We start from the raw sequence: 8,791 nt of genomic DNA, 5'->3' as shown, positions 1-8,791 counted from the left end.
CCTCTCTCTCTCTCTCTCTCTCTCTCTCTCTCTCTCTCTCTCTCTTCGAAACGAAAACGTGGAACAGGTTAAATAACTTATTGTTATTGTTACACGAGAGCTCATCGTATCGCATATATTCTCATTTCGCTATATATTCAGAATTAAAATACAAAGAAGTTATTTTATTCGCCGGTGGCAATGTTATTATATCCGTAATTCGTGGTTGATATTTTAAAACTGAAAGTTGGCTTTCGCGCCCCCACGCGCGCGTTTTTAATTTTTTGAATAATAGAAACACTCTGTTCCCGTCAATTTATGCGGCAACGTTGGCTCGGATGCAACGTGAAATTCAAATTATTACAACGAGAAGGTCCTTTTAATTATTTGTAACACGCTTAAAATATGACAATATACGTTGGCTCTTTTGAATTCTTAATATCGCAGCTGAAATTGAAACGAAATTCGTTCCCTTCTTTCAACACTTCTCGATCATTTAATTTCGTTATAATCAAATTTCTCGTTTATTCGAAGAATATTCAAGAATTTAAATAGAGCCATTTAGTATTCATTGTGACGATTTCAATTTGATCGATGTTATTTCGCGTTTATTGCTGCCGATATTTCTCAGTTGGAATATTTTTTTATTACGTTAAGATTTACCATGAATTTTATGTTTTATTGCAAAAGAACGAGAAGAGAAATTAAATTGTTAGATTTTTGTAGAAAAATTCGGAGTTGTTTCATCATTTTTTTAGAAAAAAATACACAGAATAAATAATACGATTTTTCCGATCATCGCTTGTTTCTATTTCTAAATGCATTAAACATTGAATTCGCCGATAAATTCATCCTGATATGCATCTGCCTAGGAATTATACAATACGTGAACCATTTTACCCAGAGAAACGAATAAAAAGGTGATAATTGCTTCATAATTTATCTCGTTGAGAGGCGAGAACAAAATTTAAATACCAACGACTCGGAAACTCTTTGAGAGACCGTGCAGCTTTAACTTTAATTTCGAGCGTACTTTGCACCCTTCTGAAGCAGAGATCTTTTCGATAGGATGTCTTTAGTGTGATTTTTTTTAATCAATTTAAAAATTTAATAGAAATCTCTACTAATTCTATTTTCTCATCCATCCTCACATAGCTCATATCATCTTATACTCCCCTGTTACATTTCTAGAACTCCTATTATTTTCTTATTCAATGCTTTATCTCTTATAAAGAGATATCCTTAAATTAAATCAAAATTCGTAAAATCTTTCACTCTAATCAAACTTAATAATTCGTCACGAATCGACAACGTCCTCCTCCAACATCCATCCTCCGAGATTTTAACCACCCAACGACAGAAGAGGCAAACGCTTCTCTTCTCACAACCAAAAACAATTCATTCGGGTCGTTTTATTCACGTTTCTTAATATCGTATCCCCTTTAATCCACGAACTGGATCGTGGATGGAAACGCAATACCCCTGGGCGTCACACCATATGACACCGGGGCAGAAGGGCGAAATATTGCGGTCGACTTGGCCTTCGTCGGGCATCAAACACTTTCGTGTATCGCATTAATGCAATATCGTGTTACGAGGAGGGTTGAGGGAAAGTTGAAGTGCTTCCACGAGGCGTGCAATGGAAAAGACCACACGCGCGCGAGCGCCCTCTCCTCCCCTCTAATCTCGAGCGTCCTGCGACGAGGCGCCAACCGGCCGCGTTCCCGCAATTTCCAGGGAAATAATGTTAAGGTTAATTTGCCGAGGATAACGCGGAGGTCGTATTAATGTTGTACCCTTTTATCTCGCTACCTTGATAACGCACCGTCGAAAATATTCTCTTCTCAACTCTTGCCAACGCTTTTATCGAGTTTCGACGCTTCTGGATGTGACGCCATTTTGTTCTCATATTCGTATACCGTGTGCATTGGTGATTATTCCCTTTTTGAGATATTTGGGATCGATATTGAAATGATATATTAACATTTGATAACGATCTAATCCTTTTATAGAGTTTTAAGTGGTTTTGAACTTGGAATTTCTTTGTAGTTGAATTATATTCGTGTAGATAATTTTTGTCGTTTAAATTCTATTCGATGAAACTTTCTCCAAAAATTCTTTGAATCGTGTGATTCAATTGTTTTTTCTGAAAATTTATTAAGAACACTTTTGTATTATATCGTGATAGAAAATGTATAATTTGAAGTTTTATTTGACTTTACAAATTTTTTTTTTTAATTAATCATTGAACGAGGCAAGAAAAGTCTTGCGTCGAATCCCTCCATAAAGTATAAAAATATTTTACTCGTTACTTTATTATTATTCTTCAGTTGAAAACAAAACGTGAATGTTTTGATTATTCGTTTGAATGTGTCACGCCTTTGTTCTTGGATTATCATGGAGTTATTCATATAGATAACTTCTGGGTTAATTTTATGCTTCGAGTTGATATATTAGGATAATAATGGTGATAATAGCATTTTTATTACACAGGTATGAAATGTACGCGCGTAACGGGTTATACATTATATGGCTGGTTATAAAATTTTATGTTGGTATTAACTTACACCCTTTGGCAATAAGAGGCATAAGTACGTGGTACGAGTCGATTTCCGTTTCTTTGCGTGCTATTGTTAGATGTATATCTTTGTTAATTAATAATACGATCTTTTAAATTTAAAACTCGTGGAAGTAAAAAAGATTAAATTATAAAAATTATTTTCTCACTCAAGAATGACGTGAATACATTGTGGTGTAGTGAAATTATGACGAGTTGGAGAGAGTTAAAATTATAAGTAATGTTGATGAAAAGAAAATGAAAAATTATTTTTTTTTAAGTTAAAAAAGAGGATGTAAATTTTATGCTGAATATGGTGATGATGTAAATTACTAAAACGTTTCTACTTGAATTTTGGGGTTGTAAAATAGAGCTGAAAAGTTTTATCATTTTCTAACTAATTTTATAAAGGTGATAAATGCTTTCAAAACTTTTGTTTTTCAGTTTAATGAATAATCTATATATAAAAGTTATAAAACATACCTTGAATAACCTTCTGAAAAGCTTAATAATTATTCTTTCAACTTAACTCCTTTTCAACTCTTTCGAAATTAACAGGAAATTATGTTCCAAAGTAATTCTTATGGATTCTTTACACACAATTTGAAAATTAAATTCAATCTATTTTTAATCAATTCATTGTATTCATTCTGCTAAAAGAAAAATCTATTTTAGAAAAGGCTTAATTGATATATAAATAAAATGAATGCGAAATTTCACTTACGAAGAAAACAAAAATTGCAATGAGACAATTAATAAAAAGTTAATTTCCTGTAATCTAATTTAAATTTTTCAACTGCATAAATTGATTCGATTTACATTAGCAAGTTACATTATCTGGAAAATTTGTTAAGATAGATATGCCTTGGGATAGAATTATTTAAATTTCGCTTGCATAGCGGAATATATTACTTTTTTGTAGAGTTGATAAGTAGGGCACCTCCTCGGCAAAAAATAACTTGCTTGATATTAATGAACATCAAATTGACTGGAGATCGATCAAGCATAGCTTGAATATTGAATGAAAATACTTGCGTTCATTCATGAAACGTTCATAAATATTCATTTGACGATTCGTTATCTTAAATGGTCTGTTAACGTTATTTATCCCCAATTTTTTCATAGTTCATAGATTATGTTCGCATAATAATTTCCACAAAACTTGATCTGCAAATGTATCGATACTTCATAAAAATTACTGTTATAAATCTTTTTATTAAATTTCCTCACTTTATCAAATGAGATATGCAAAAATTTAAGAATATCAAAGCTCGCGTACTGTTGTAACACACAAATTTTTAGAATCGTTTTAAAGTCATCCTCAAAAATATCCAAATCGTTCTTACTTTCTCCATAAATTCCTTCTAAACTCAATTAAATATAAGCATCTTTAAAAGCATCACTTTCATTTTCCATTTAATACTCCCTCTTCACGAGAGAATCCCCAAGAGTATTTTTTCCCTTTTGTTACCCCTAGATTAGCTCCAATGGCGATTCTTACGTAACAATTGGAAAATCGCATTACCCACCTCGAGAATTCGGCGGAAGTTGGAATGGTGCAGTGGTTATATCCCCGTTTTCTCTGCAGAGGCCCTACATAACGGGTGAGCTTAAAATAGTTCAAGGTCGTTCGGTATCGATTCGAGAGGAGACGAAGTTCACGGGGTCGGGTACCAGATTGCGTCACTGCCGTCCTATACCGTGGTTCAGCCTCGACACGGAAACGTTTCCCCAGTCCTTAAAGGATTTCTCAGATGCGGGTTAACGCGTGCAATGAGAATCGCGTGTCCCCGATGGATATAGAAATTTTTCGATACGAGAAATGGAAAATCTAAAATACGAGAAACGTTATTCAAAAAAAACAAATAAGATCGAATATTACCTCTTTCTGTATTATTAATATCTCAATATAAAATATATTATATCAAATATAATTATTAATAATATCTCTCAATAATAACAATAAGAAAAAAATTAAATCGACGATGTATAGTCATAATTCTGCTCCTTGGAAAAATTCACTGCATGACGTGTCAACAGTTAAACAAGAAAAATCTGCATCATTTTATTGCGCATCCTGGCGTCGAACATTCTTTAATTTTACGTAATTTGCGCGTGTCAGAGCATCCTTGATCTGAGCAAAGGGGTAAGTAGGACGAGGCCCAGTTTTTTAAAAAAAAAACTAGATTCTCATGCGGAACGAAATGGCGCAAGAAGGCAGACACGTAAGCGTAGCATACGAGGATCGTAGAGAAGTGTGGTTGAAGAGCGAGCCCCGGGAATTGGCGCAGGATTTGCGAATCAAACGGCGCCAGCCAGGGTCGACCGAGTTTCAGGCTTAGCAAGCTCGACCTTGCCAGGCTTCCTCCCTGCAGGATTCCGTGCTGCAATTTAAACCTCTGCCGTTTCAAATTCGGGACACGTTTCGACCCGATACCGATGATTACGAGCGCATACGGTCAACCAGGGAGCGCTGGGGTTGATTTTTAGAGAGGATGACGATTGTACTCCTCTCGTTCGTCAATTTTGTGAAGCGTTACAGGGATGGAGTCGGGGACGAGATGATGTTTAGACACTGTAAAGGGATGATTGATGTTATTATTTTAATCTATTCTCGTTTCTCAATCGAGTTAGATTGATTTTCATCAACACACACATTATCGAGAGATAATGATTTTATCTTGTGAATTCTTTTTTAATTTTTTAATTTAACTTGTCGATATCGTAACTTTTTACATAATTGAATATATAACAGAATAATCTGTGTATAACGATCATTGCTTTCAATATTCGAGATAAAAAAGAAACTTTTATCCTTAAAATTGGATGAAATTGGGTTTATGTGAGGTATACGTGAATGAAAGTAATAAGTAGTTTGGTCAAGCTGATACACACGTGGTAAAGCGTCGTATTCCTTTGAGAAGGAATCAAGCCTTATGTATACCGTGGTTATATTAGGAGACGAAAGTGGGCGAGACACACAGGAAGCCAGGAGGAAATGCGATCACGCTGAAATAATGGACGCCGCAATGTTTGAACTCTGGCCGCCGGTTAGTTAATTATCAACGTGTTTAAGCGGATGCTTCCCCTCCCTCCCCCCCTGTAAATATGATTTTGCATCCTGTTTGCGGAGATTGTACGTACGGTGACGCCTGCTCGCGCCAATATACCCGTTCGTGAATGAAGCGGTCGCCATGATGGAATTTCGAAAAATATCGTGTCGAAGAATATTATACAGGGGGAATAAATAATAATAATTATCGTCACGCAAATACGATCCGGATCAAATTTAATAATTGATTCGAAGATTCGAATACTTTGTCGAAAAATATTGTGTATCTACAAAATTTTCTTATTATATTTCACGTATATATTATAAAATTCCTTCAAAGTATTAAAACTTACTTGTCTCTATATCTAAAGAAAATTATAATCTTCAATGTTCCTGGAATAACTTCAGCCTCTCAATCTTCATATTAACAAGATTAATATTACACGGGAATAGATAAAAGTATTGACAGGAATTCTTCAAAATATCTAAAAAAAAAAATAATAATAATAATCTTCTCGTCTCTTTAAACGACCCATCCCTAAAAACAGTTTATTCTTACCATTCCTTTCCCCTATATCAACGAGAGTATATATAATATAGCGATGATTTAAAAGATCCAAAGAGACGTGTCTCGACGCTTCCCTTAAAAAATTCCTGTCGCGCACGAATTCCTCCCCATAAATGGCGAATCTCTGGTCTCGGTGTCGCGAAATTATACGGTTTACCGGGTCCACGGAACTTGCGGAAGTAATGGCGCCGCCTCGCATTCAACCGGAGCTCGATTCACCGGCAGGGATCCTCTCGGTTACAGGGGGGAGGGGTTCGATCGAACCCCTGAAAACGTCTTCTTCGCCCTTCGCCCATTCGTTCTCGGCTCTCTCTTTTGGGATCATACGCAATATGTCGCGCCGCCTGCCACGTTTTCCACCCCTCGAGGGGTGGAGTCGGGGGGCAGAGAAAGGGGTAAAGCCACGGGGATGAAGGACTGCGGCATCGGCATAACCGATGAACTCTGTCCCTCCGCCCAATGAATCATGGAAGGCACCCCCCTGATGCCCTCGGCCGCCATACTGCCGTCGTTCCTCCACGATCTATCGATGCAACACCCCTCACGCGATAACCACGGTTCACCCTTTCCTCGAATTGCTCGAGCAGATCGAATGCTTGTCCTTGAGTTTTCCGGGGGAAATTGATGTACAGTGGATATCTTCAGTCTGTCGGTGGAAGGTGGATTTGCATTTGTTTCTCTCGCATGACTTTTGATGTCGATTGTAAATCTGTTGAGTATGTTTGGAAGAGATTGGTTTGTTGTATTATTTTTGTAGTTTTTGGTGAAATTATGTGAAAATTCAATGTAGATTCTCGTTTCGCTCCTTTTTTGAATGGGTGTTAAATTAAAGAGGACGTTCTGGATTTTTCTCGAGAGATTAAATATTTAATTATTTTTTTTTAATTAAATATTTTTTCTACATTGTTCAAAACAATACGAAAACAAAAAATTATTTAAATTCTTCGTTTAATAAATAATCTTTCAATTCTTTTATCGTTTATAAGATTCACACATATGGAAGAGAAAAATGTAGCATCACGTGTTATTTCACGCTTCATTCTTCTTCGAAAATTTTCTGTGTGTATCCATATGGGGGCAAGATGTGGGTGTATTGATCAAAATGATTCCGACCTCGAAAAGGATCCTGCGCCCTCCACCAATTTCAGGACTAAGTATTGACGCAACTACATCTTACGGTTGTGGTTACCTTGAACTAGTTTTTCGTTTCTGCATGAGCAACTAGCGAAATCGATGGCCTAGTGCATTCGAACGGTAGACAATACCGGGCCAATATTCCGAAACTGAAGGCCTTTCACGTGCTACTGAATGCCGCAAATTGTTATGTAATATCGAACTAAATTATCCTATCCTATCTTTTTTTCTTTTAGTTTTATTTTCGAAAATTTTAATTTTTAAAAAATAAATCTTATTTATATTATTCTATAGTTTTTTCAGTACCTGTAAAATGTAAAAAAAAGTGAATAGAAAATTTTATAAATTATATACTTACTCTTTATATTTATTATATTTATATTTATTGAAAATTGTTAATAATTTCATAATTAAAATAAATTATGATACATTTGTGATAGCATGATTGAATAGAAAATTGCATTAATCGTATTTCTTTTACATTTTCACACAAAGTATTTCAAATGCATATGTACTTTAAAAAAATATTTAAAACGAAAATCTTTAATAATTCCTCTATTTTTAACCTAATGTTTAATCGTTTAATTAAGAATATATAAATGGCCTCCATTACACATCACACGTGTCAAATATACATTCAATTTCGTCGCTTCATTCAACAAGAATGAGTTTTGCATGCATATAAATAAAACGGAAATAATTTCAGGAGTAAAACCAGGATGGGTTAAAGTAGCCTGGCCACGAATCTAAATGTACAGAATACATTGGTAGAGCCAGCTAGTTTAATTAAGTGTAAATTTTCTCGTGCACGAACATTTACAAAATCCTTTAACACCGATCCTGGTAATAAATCGGAATAACACGTTATTAAAGATTCGAAGGCAAATGTTACAATTCAACACGTTGTAACCATTCTCTGTTATTTATTCATCTATTTTTCTTCGAAATAAAGGATAAATATATCAACTCGATAACATTGAATAAAAATACTTTTATCAATTGTTTCGATCTTTAATAATTAATAAATAAGATAAATAGAAGTCGTAATAGCGATCTCTTTAATTCTATTTGCAGAAATAACAGAACGATGAGATTGTGCTAAATTGTTCCTTTGTTTGGCAAACTTTTACGTTTCTCGGCGATTTTATTGGCCGCGTTACATCATCCTGTTATGCAAACGTGTCCCGGAAAATAGAAGATGAAAAAGAGAAGACACTTTTATGCGAATTTACAGCGAATGAAATATTTGCGCGCGTTGAAATAACCCGATCGATCGCTCCAACTTTAATTAACGGAGAATCTGCCTCTTTCTCTTCCAGCTCGCTGTAAAAAAATTCTTTGGAATTTGTCATTGAAGCAACTTCGTTTTTCATTTTCGTTTTCCATTTTAATTTTTTTCTTTCTCTCCCTCTCTCTCTCTCTCTCTCTTTCTTTCTTTTACGATTAATCCAGTTTTCAATTTAAAGTAAAATAAACTGGGATAAAAGTGGACTTCGTGTTT

At 34.9% G+C, this 8,791-nt stretch overlaps 1 protein-coding gene across 8 annotated transcripts in view; it reads left to right on the top strand.

Moving 5' to 3' along the window:
* The window catches only part of LOC102676482 (fasciclin-1), a 308,866-nt gene that overhangs the window by 43,297 nt on the left and 256,778 nt on the right, over window positions 1–8,791 (top strand). The window lies entirely within an intron of this gene.

The sequence above is a fragment of the Apis dorsata genome, unplaced genomic scaffold (genome assembly GCF_000469605.1).
Source record: "Apis dorsata unplaced genomic scaffold, Apis dorsata 1.3 scaffold_591, whole genome shotgun sequence".
Taxonomy (NCBI): domain Eukaryota; kingdom Metazoa; phylum Arthropoda; class Insecta; order Hymenoptera; family Apidae; genus Apis; species Apis dorsata.
Note: the sequence above shows the minus strand (reverse complement) of the source record. Positions and strands in the feature narration are given on the sequence as shown.